Here is a 6,000-nt window from a genome sequence, read left to right as displayed (position 1 = left end):
TTGCTTCGAACTCAAGGCTAAGTAATAATTTCTGAAAACTTCAATGTACTTATTTACTATGCTTTTCTTAATTACTTGAGTTTGTAATCTAATAAGTCTAAAGCCGTACCCAAAACGGGGGTCTGGTGGAAAAAGCGAGAGCGCTTGGCGAGGGGGGGGGGGTTAAACACTCTCTCACACAGAAAAAAGAAAAGTTAAACGAATAAAAATTCTACACAAGGCAATAACAACGATGATTGATGACTTGAGGGGAAAGTTTTTTGAGCTCACCCCTGTAATGTTTTTTGTAATCGAAGTCACAGGAGTTTACGACCACACTACGGACAATCAGGGCCGTATCCAGAGGGGGGGGGGGGCTGACGGGCCCGGGCCCCCCCCCCCCGAAACCCGAAATGTTTTGTACCGTAAAACAGAAGAAGGTTTTTTTTTTTAAATTCCTAATGTCAGAAAAGGAGAATAACGAAGTTTTTTTTATTCTTAATTTTGCTACTATTCAAGATTTATAATATTTTGAAGAAATACAGAAAAAGCAATTCTATTTCTCATTAGCCGTAAGGCACACTTGAAATTTAGACCTTTAATTAGGACTTCCTGCTCTCTTTCCCAATTCAATTCAGTGCAGTCCAGGGTCAAGGCAGGCCCTTTATCAGTTTCGGTAAAGTCTGGTTCGTGCACTTCCTCCTCCAGGGGCGTGCACAGAAATTTTGGGGCTGTTACAAATACCTTTTTTGGGCCCCCTCCATATTGTTCACCTATATTTTGAACCCTAGGTTTAAAGATATTGGCCCCCATTTAAGCTCGGGCCCGGACTAACAGGTGTCCCTTCTCCCCTCTATACACGACCCTGCCCTCTTCCCCCTAAAACTCTTATAAAACTTACACTGTACTGATATCGAGTCGGGGACTCCCCAAAGTCTGGGCCATTAGTTTCCAATTAGGCGAGAATCTTGTTACCAAGATATGCCAAATTCAGCTCCTTGATACATCCTGCGTAAAAAATGCAAAAATCACGATTCTCGCGTTTTTGTAGCATAATTTTCAAGATCATTTTTGTTATTGATATGAGATTATGACATGAACCATTAATTAAGACATGAACCATTAATTATGACATGAACCAATGATTAAGACATGAAACTATGAGACTATGTTTCATGTCTTGCATTTATTTAATGCCGAATTCAGTATCATGGAAGTTCTTTTGTTATTGCTTGTTTTTTTTTTAATTTTTTTTTCTTACTTCTACGGCATACTGTTAATACCTTAAGTATGAGAAAAAAAAAATAACACTTTACTCTTTTTCATTTTCTGCACTACTTGTGATTGAAAAAAAAAAGTTTGTTTCGAGAAATATTTCGTTGCATTTATTAACTTAAAACGGGTGTGTCTTACAAAGTTATAAGAGCTTCAAATAATTTCAACTGTTCTAGAGTCTGAAAATTATTTAAGTTTTTGAAATTCCTAGAAAAGTTCTTCAATTTTGTATCTCATCAAGAAAATAAAGTATGAATTGTCCAAATGACCAGAATATTACCCTTCCGTTCTTATTTTCTGCATGTCTGCACTACTTCTTTTAAACTATTTTGTACAATTTTCATACTGTATTGCAGTTAATGAAAAAAAGTGGGGGTAGGGGGAGTGATCAAAAACAAACTTCACTAAAAGTCGATATGAGCAGATGACGGGGTGCTTCTCTTTTCTCCTCTCTGTCCATTAATTTCCATGATTTGTCGAGCAAGCAATTTTTATTTTGTTTGATCTTGATTGGAAAAAGAATGTATAACTTTTAAAAAACTTTGTTTGCCTATTTTTTTTTATATTTTCGTTGTTTCAATTACCTAATATAAGGCCTCAAAATACAGATTTTTTTTCTTTCAAAAATTTCTCGGGGGGAGAAACCCCCGGACCCCCTGAAATTATGGATGTTCTACATCCGACTTAAAAGGACACCCCTCGTGTTATCCTTACCACTACAAGGTGAATAAGAAAAATAATAAGAAATTAAAATAAAATAACAACAGTCCAAACAGTGGAATCGTTAAAAATCGAGACAAAAAGTCTTCTATGTTAACATTTTTATGCGTTTGGTGTGTCTATATATACTATATGGTGTGTGTGTCGGGCAATGTGCTAATCCGGGCCCCTCCCGAAAAAAATTTCTGGATACGGCCGTGCGGACAATCTTTCGGAAGTTGACGAAATTTAAGTCATAATACGCAATTGAAGGTCAACTTTGACGACGGTATGGGGGACGGACAGTATGACGGGATGGTGGTCCCAAATCCCCCCCCCCCAGAAATGATGAAGTTTTGATGTTGAAGTTTAAAAAACGCAATTCTACGCTACAATTTGGTGACATAAAAGGAAGGCATTAGGTAAAGGGACAACTCCCTCCTCTTCGTCTCTCTCTCTCTAGGTTACATCCCTATCTTCTTTTATTTATTTTAATTTTTGAAGAAAATTATTAAAAGTGCTATGCGAAATTCCCCAAGTTTTTCTTTCGCAAAACCAATTGGGGGTTTCGGTATTCCGTAGAGAAGGAGGAAAAAATACTTTAAAAAATTCCTCAGTTCGTTATCTTATGTTCCTGATAACAACTTATAACATTTGATAAAGATGCTGCTTTTAGATACGCCTACTAAAAACGTTTAAGGAGCGTGTTCTATGATAAGGGAAGTCTTTCCATTTGACAATTAGTCAGATTCTCGCATTAGAGCTTTTCTTTCTAACAGGTGAGGATTTATTTTAAATGAAATTCTCCATCTCTGATGAATTTATTTTCTATGTAAAATGAATCGGTTTAAGATAACCGCAGACAATCGTAAGTGACAATTTTAATGAAAAATTAGTTGGACTTTTAAATATTTAAAAATAATGCTTTCAAAACATTAGCAAATTTAACGTTTTTTTTTTTTTGTAATACATTTTGCATTCAGTTTCCAACATAATTTTCTATCAATTTTATTTTTCGCAACGTAGCATAATCAAACAGACATCTGTACGGAAATATTGAAGCACCTGTAAAATAGGTGTGTTATGTGTTTTGAACTAAAATCTTTATGATGTCACAACATTAAAGCTGCTTGCGAGCTCTAACTTCAGTTATGAATGAAAAACAGGGGAAAATTCCCAAAACTAACTAAAATATTAAAATCACAGCTCTCTGAAAATTTTCAAAATGCGTATTTCTTGATGTATGATAAATTCGAAGTTATAATTAGATGTCATGGATATTACACGCAAAATAATACAGTGATTTATATTTTGAACAACATTCATAAGGAATAAGGACATCACGAATTCATAACTGATAGTGAGAATTAATTTTAGTCGTGACTGAAAAATAACGAAAATTCCTTACAGAAAACTTGCAGTTTTCATAAATTTCTTTAAACTAATAATTAGAAACTGACTGCAAGACAATAAAATATTTATGCATGTAACTTCAACAGAATTTCCCTTAAATACACACTTTCAAAAGTTGTATGGAAGGAAAAATATTAATTTCTGGGAGCTAATCTGAATTGGGGACAAAGGGACACGAAAGGAACATGTTTTTCAAATTCTTATTTTAAAGTGATAGACAAAGAAGAGGGGGGGGGGGGACATGGCCTCCACATTTTTTACAATCCACATTTTTGCCAGATCATATGCTGTAGGTTCCCTTGAAGTTTTGTGAAATTTACATTTAAGTATCGTTGTATCTCACATTTCTCATACCAAGTTTTTTCACCGCCCGGTCCCACTATTGCATCCTACTGTTCTATTTTGGGGGGGGGGGGAGGCAATAAAGCGGGGGGCGGGGCTTAAGCTATGGCCTGTTTAGCTTAATAGATAAATCCGGCACTGCTTGGGACTATGACAGGTGAGTCCCTCGGTCACCGGAGGTACCTTTTACGTAACAGTATATCAAATCAATGAACCCAGTGCCTAAGCGATCAGGCAGCCATGCTCCCACTCCCTACAAATACTTCTGTGTGAGACATAATGTAACAATATTTTTAGCATCAATCTATCAAATGATCTTATGTTATGCGATGTAAATCTGTAACTGATAAGCACTTAATACAGATGTTACAATGACGCAATTTTTTTTATAACTTTCTCTTAGAACTCAAGTTATAAAGCTTTTTTTTGGGGGGGGGGAGGGGGGACAGTTTTAATAATTTTAAAACTTTTTGTCCCATATTTACCTTCTTTCATCAATTGTCAAAAACTGCATGTCATGGTCTATAAGGACAAACTATCATATCATCATATACTATCTTTTTTTTTTTTTTTTTCTCTTTGCATCAGAATTTTATCTTAAAGCCCTTGTTTGCTTCTAATAGCTAATTTTCACGTCCTCCAAAGACAAATAGGTCCCTCAAGGGGGTGAGGCCCACGAGTCAAATTTTCAGAAAACATTTTGTTTTACTTCGTTTCCGAGGTAGCATGCAGATTTTCATCTCATTTCGTGTAACGTATTTCGAGATCTCGCTATAGAACCAGTGTTGCCAGATGGTCAAATCCAGATTTCCCCAATTCCCTTCCAACTTTTCCCCAAAAAGCGATGTTTTCTACCAAAATTCCCCAAATGCGAAAATTATTTTTCCACTAATATTTTCATAAAATAAATCGATTTCCTCTAATATTTTTGTCTCTTGAATAGTTTTTTCTCCCCAAATAACCAAATTTTGTTATAAAATTCCTCAACTTTTTTTTTCTTCCCATTTTCGCCCCTTTTTTTATCTTCTTTATCTTTACTAATAATAAAGCTGAAAGTCTCTTTGTCTAGATATCTCTCTGTCCGGATCTCTTTCTGTATACCATTATCTCTAACGCGCATATAGCGCCAAGACCGTTTGGCTGATCTTCATGAAATTTGGCAAAGAATTAGTTTGTAGCATGGGAGTGTGCACCTTTAAGCGATTTTTTGAAAATTCGATTTTGTTCTTTTTCTATTCCTATTTTAAGAGCATTTTCCCGAGCAAAATTATCATAAGATGGACGAGTAAATTACTAAATTACCAAGTTATCATAACGTGGAACCGTAACGTGGGCAAGCCAATTGGCGAGAAATTCATCAGGTATTATTTGTAAATATACAGGGGGACCAAATGACCTTTAAATTTTCAACTACGGGGAAAGCCGTGCAGGTGCCACTAGTCATAAATACAAGCGCCTGACCCAGAGATAAGAAATAACCATATTTTTTTTTCTACTCGCATTTACTACTCTGCTTCTGTATGTATATTTGAACTATGATTTTTGTATATATTTATCCAAGAACACTCTTCATCACACTTATTTTTACCTGTTTCACGTATCAACTAGTTACTCACGCAGAACATTAATGCGAATTCCATAGCATAATATTCCACATAATGCGAAATGTGAATTCCATAAAGTTGAGCAAAGCTAACCCAACGCTGTTTGATACTAACAATGTTCCCACTACTTCTTGACGCGAATTTAAATACGGAAAAAATTCTTTTTTCCTGAAGTTTTTTTTCCACCCAGGTTTTCCCCAAGAAAAAAAAATTTCCCCAAAGAATTCCCCTCAAAACCCATTTCCCCCAAAATTTTCCCAGAGAGCACCAGATTTCCCCAAAATGGGGAAATTTCCCCCAATCTGGCAACACTGTATAGAACACCTGCTAACTTCTAAAACTCAAAAACAAGAGGGTCAATGCTCTAAAAAAAGAAGATAAGAAAACCAAAACGAATATTTTTGCTCTAAACCGTACATTTTAAAGTATCCTCAGAATAAAGTTTAATATTAAATATGTTTGTAAAAAAATATTTTATTATAAGTATTCAATACCATTATCATTTTGAAAAAAACATTTCAAAAATTTTGAGCTTTAAGAATAGTACCGGCAGTCATCTCAAAAACTTGAACTTATTTATCCAGTCTAAGCTATTTTCTGCAGCAAAGTATCGGCTAGAAATTTATGAAAAACATTTAAGGTTGTTACTTTTTCCAAAATTCAAAAATATTGGAACATTCAGATCATG

At 35.1% G+C, this 6,000-nt stretch overlaps 1 protein-coding gene across 1 annotated transcript in view; it reads left to right on the top strand.

Annotated features, from left to right (window-relative positions):
- The first annotated feature begins 2,648 nt into the window (after nucleotides 1-2,648).
- The window catches only part of LOC129217402 (D-amino-acid oxidase-like), a 90,671-nt gene continuing 87,319 nt past the window's right edge, over nucleotides 2,649-6,000 (top strand). Inside the window, exon 1 of the mRNA XM_054851699.1 lies at nucleotides 2,649-2,732. The gene's annotated coding sequence lies outside the window, so the exon portion shown is untranslated. The remainder of the gene's footprint in view (nucleotides 2,733-6,000) is intronic.

Source organism: Uloborus diversus, chromosome 2 (assembly GCF_026930045.1).
Source record: "Uloborus diversus isolate 005 chromosome 2, Udiv.v.3.1, whole genome shotgun sequence".
NCBI lineage: Eukaryota > Metazoa > Arthropoda > Arachnida > Araneae > Uloboridae > Uloborus > Uloborus diversus.
The sequence above is the reverse complement of the archived record's forward strand: the minus strand, read 5'-3'. Positions and strand labels throughout refer to the sequence as shown.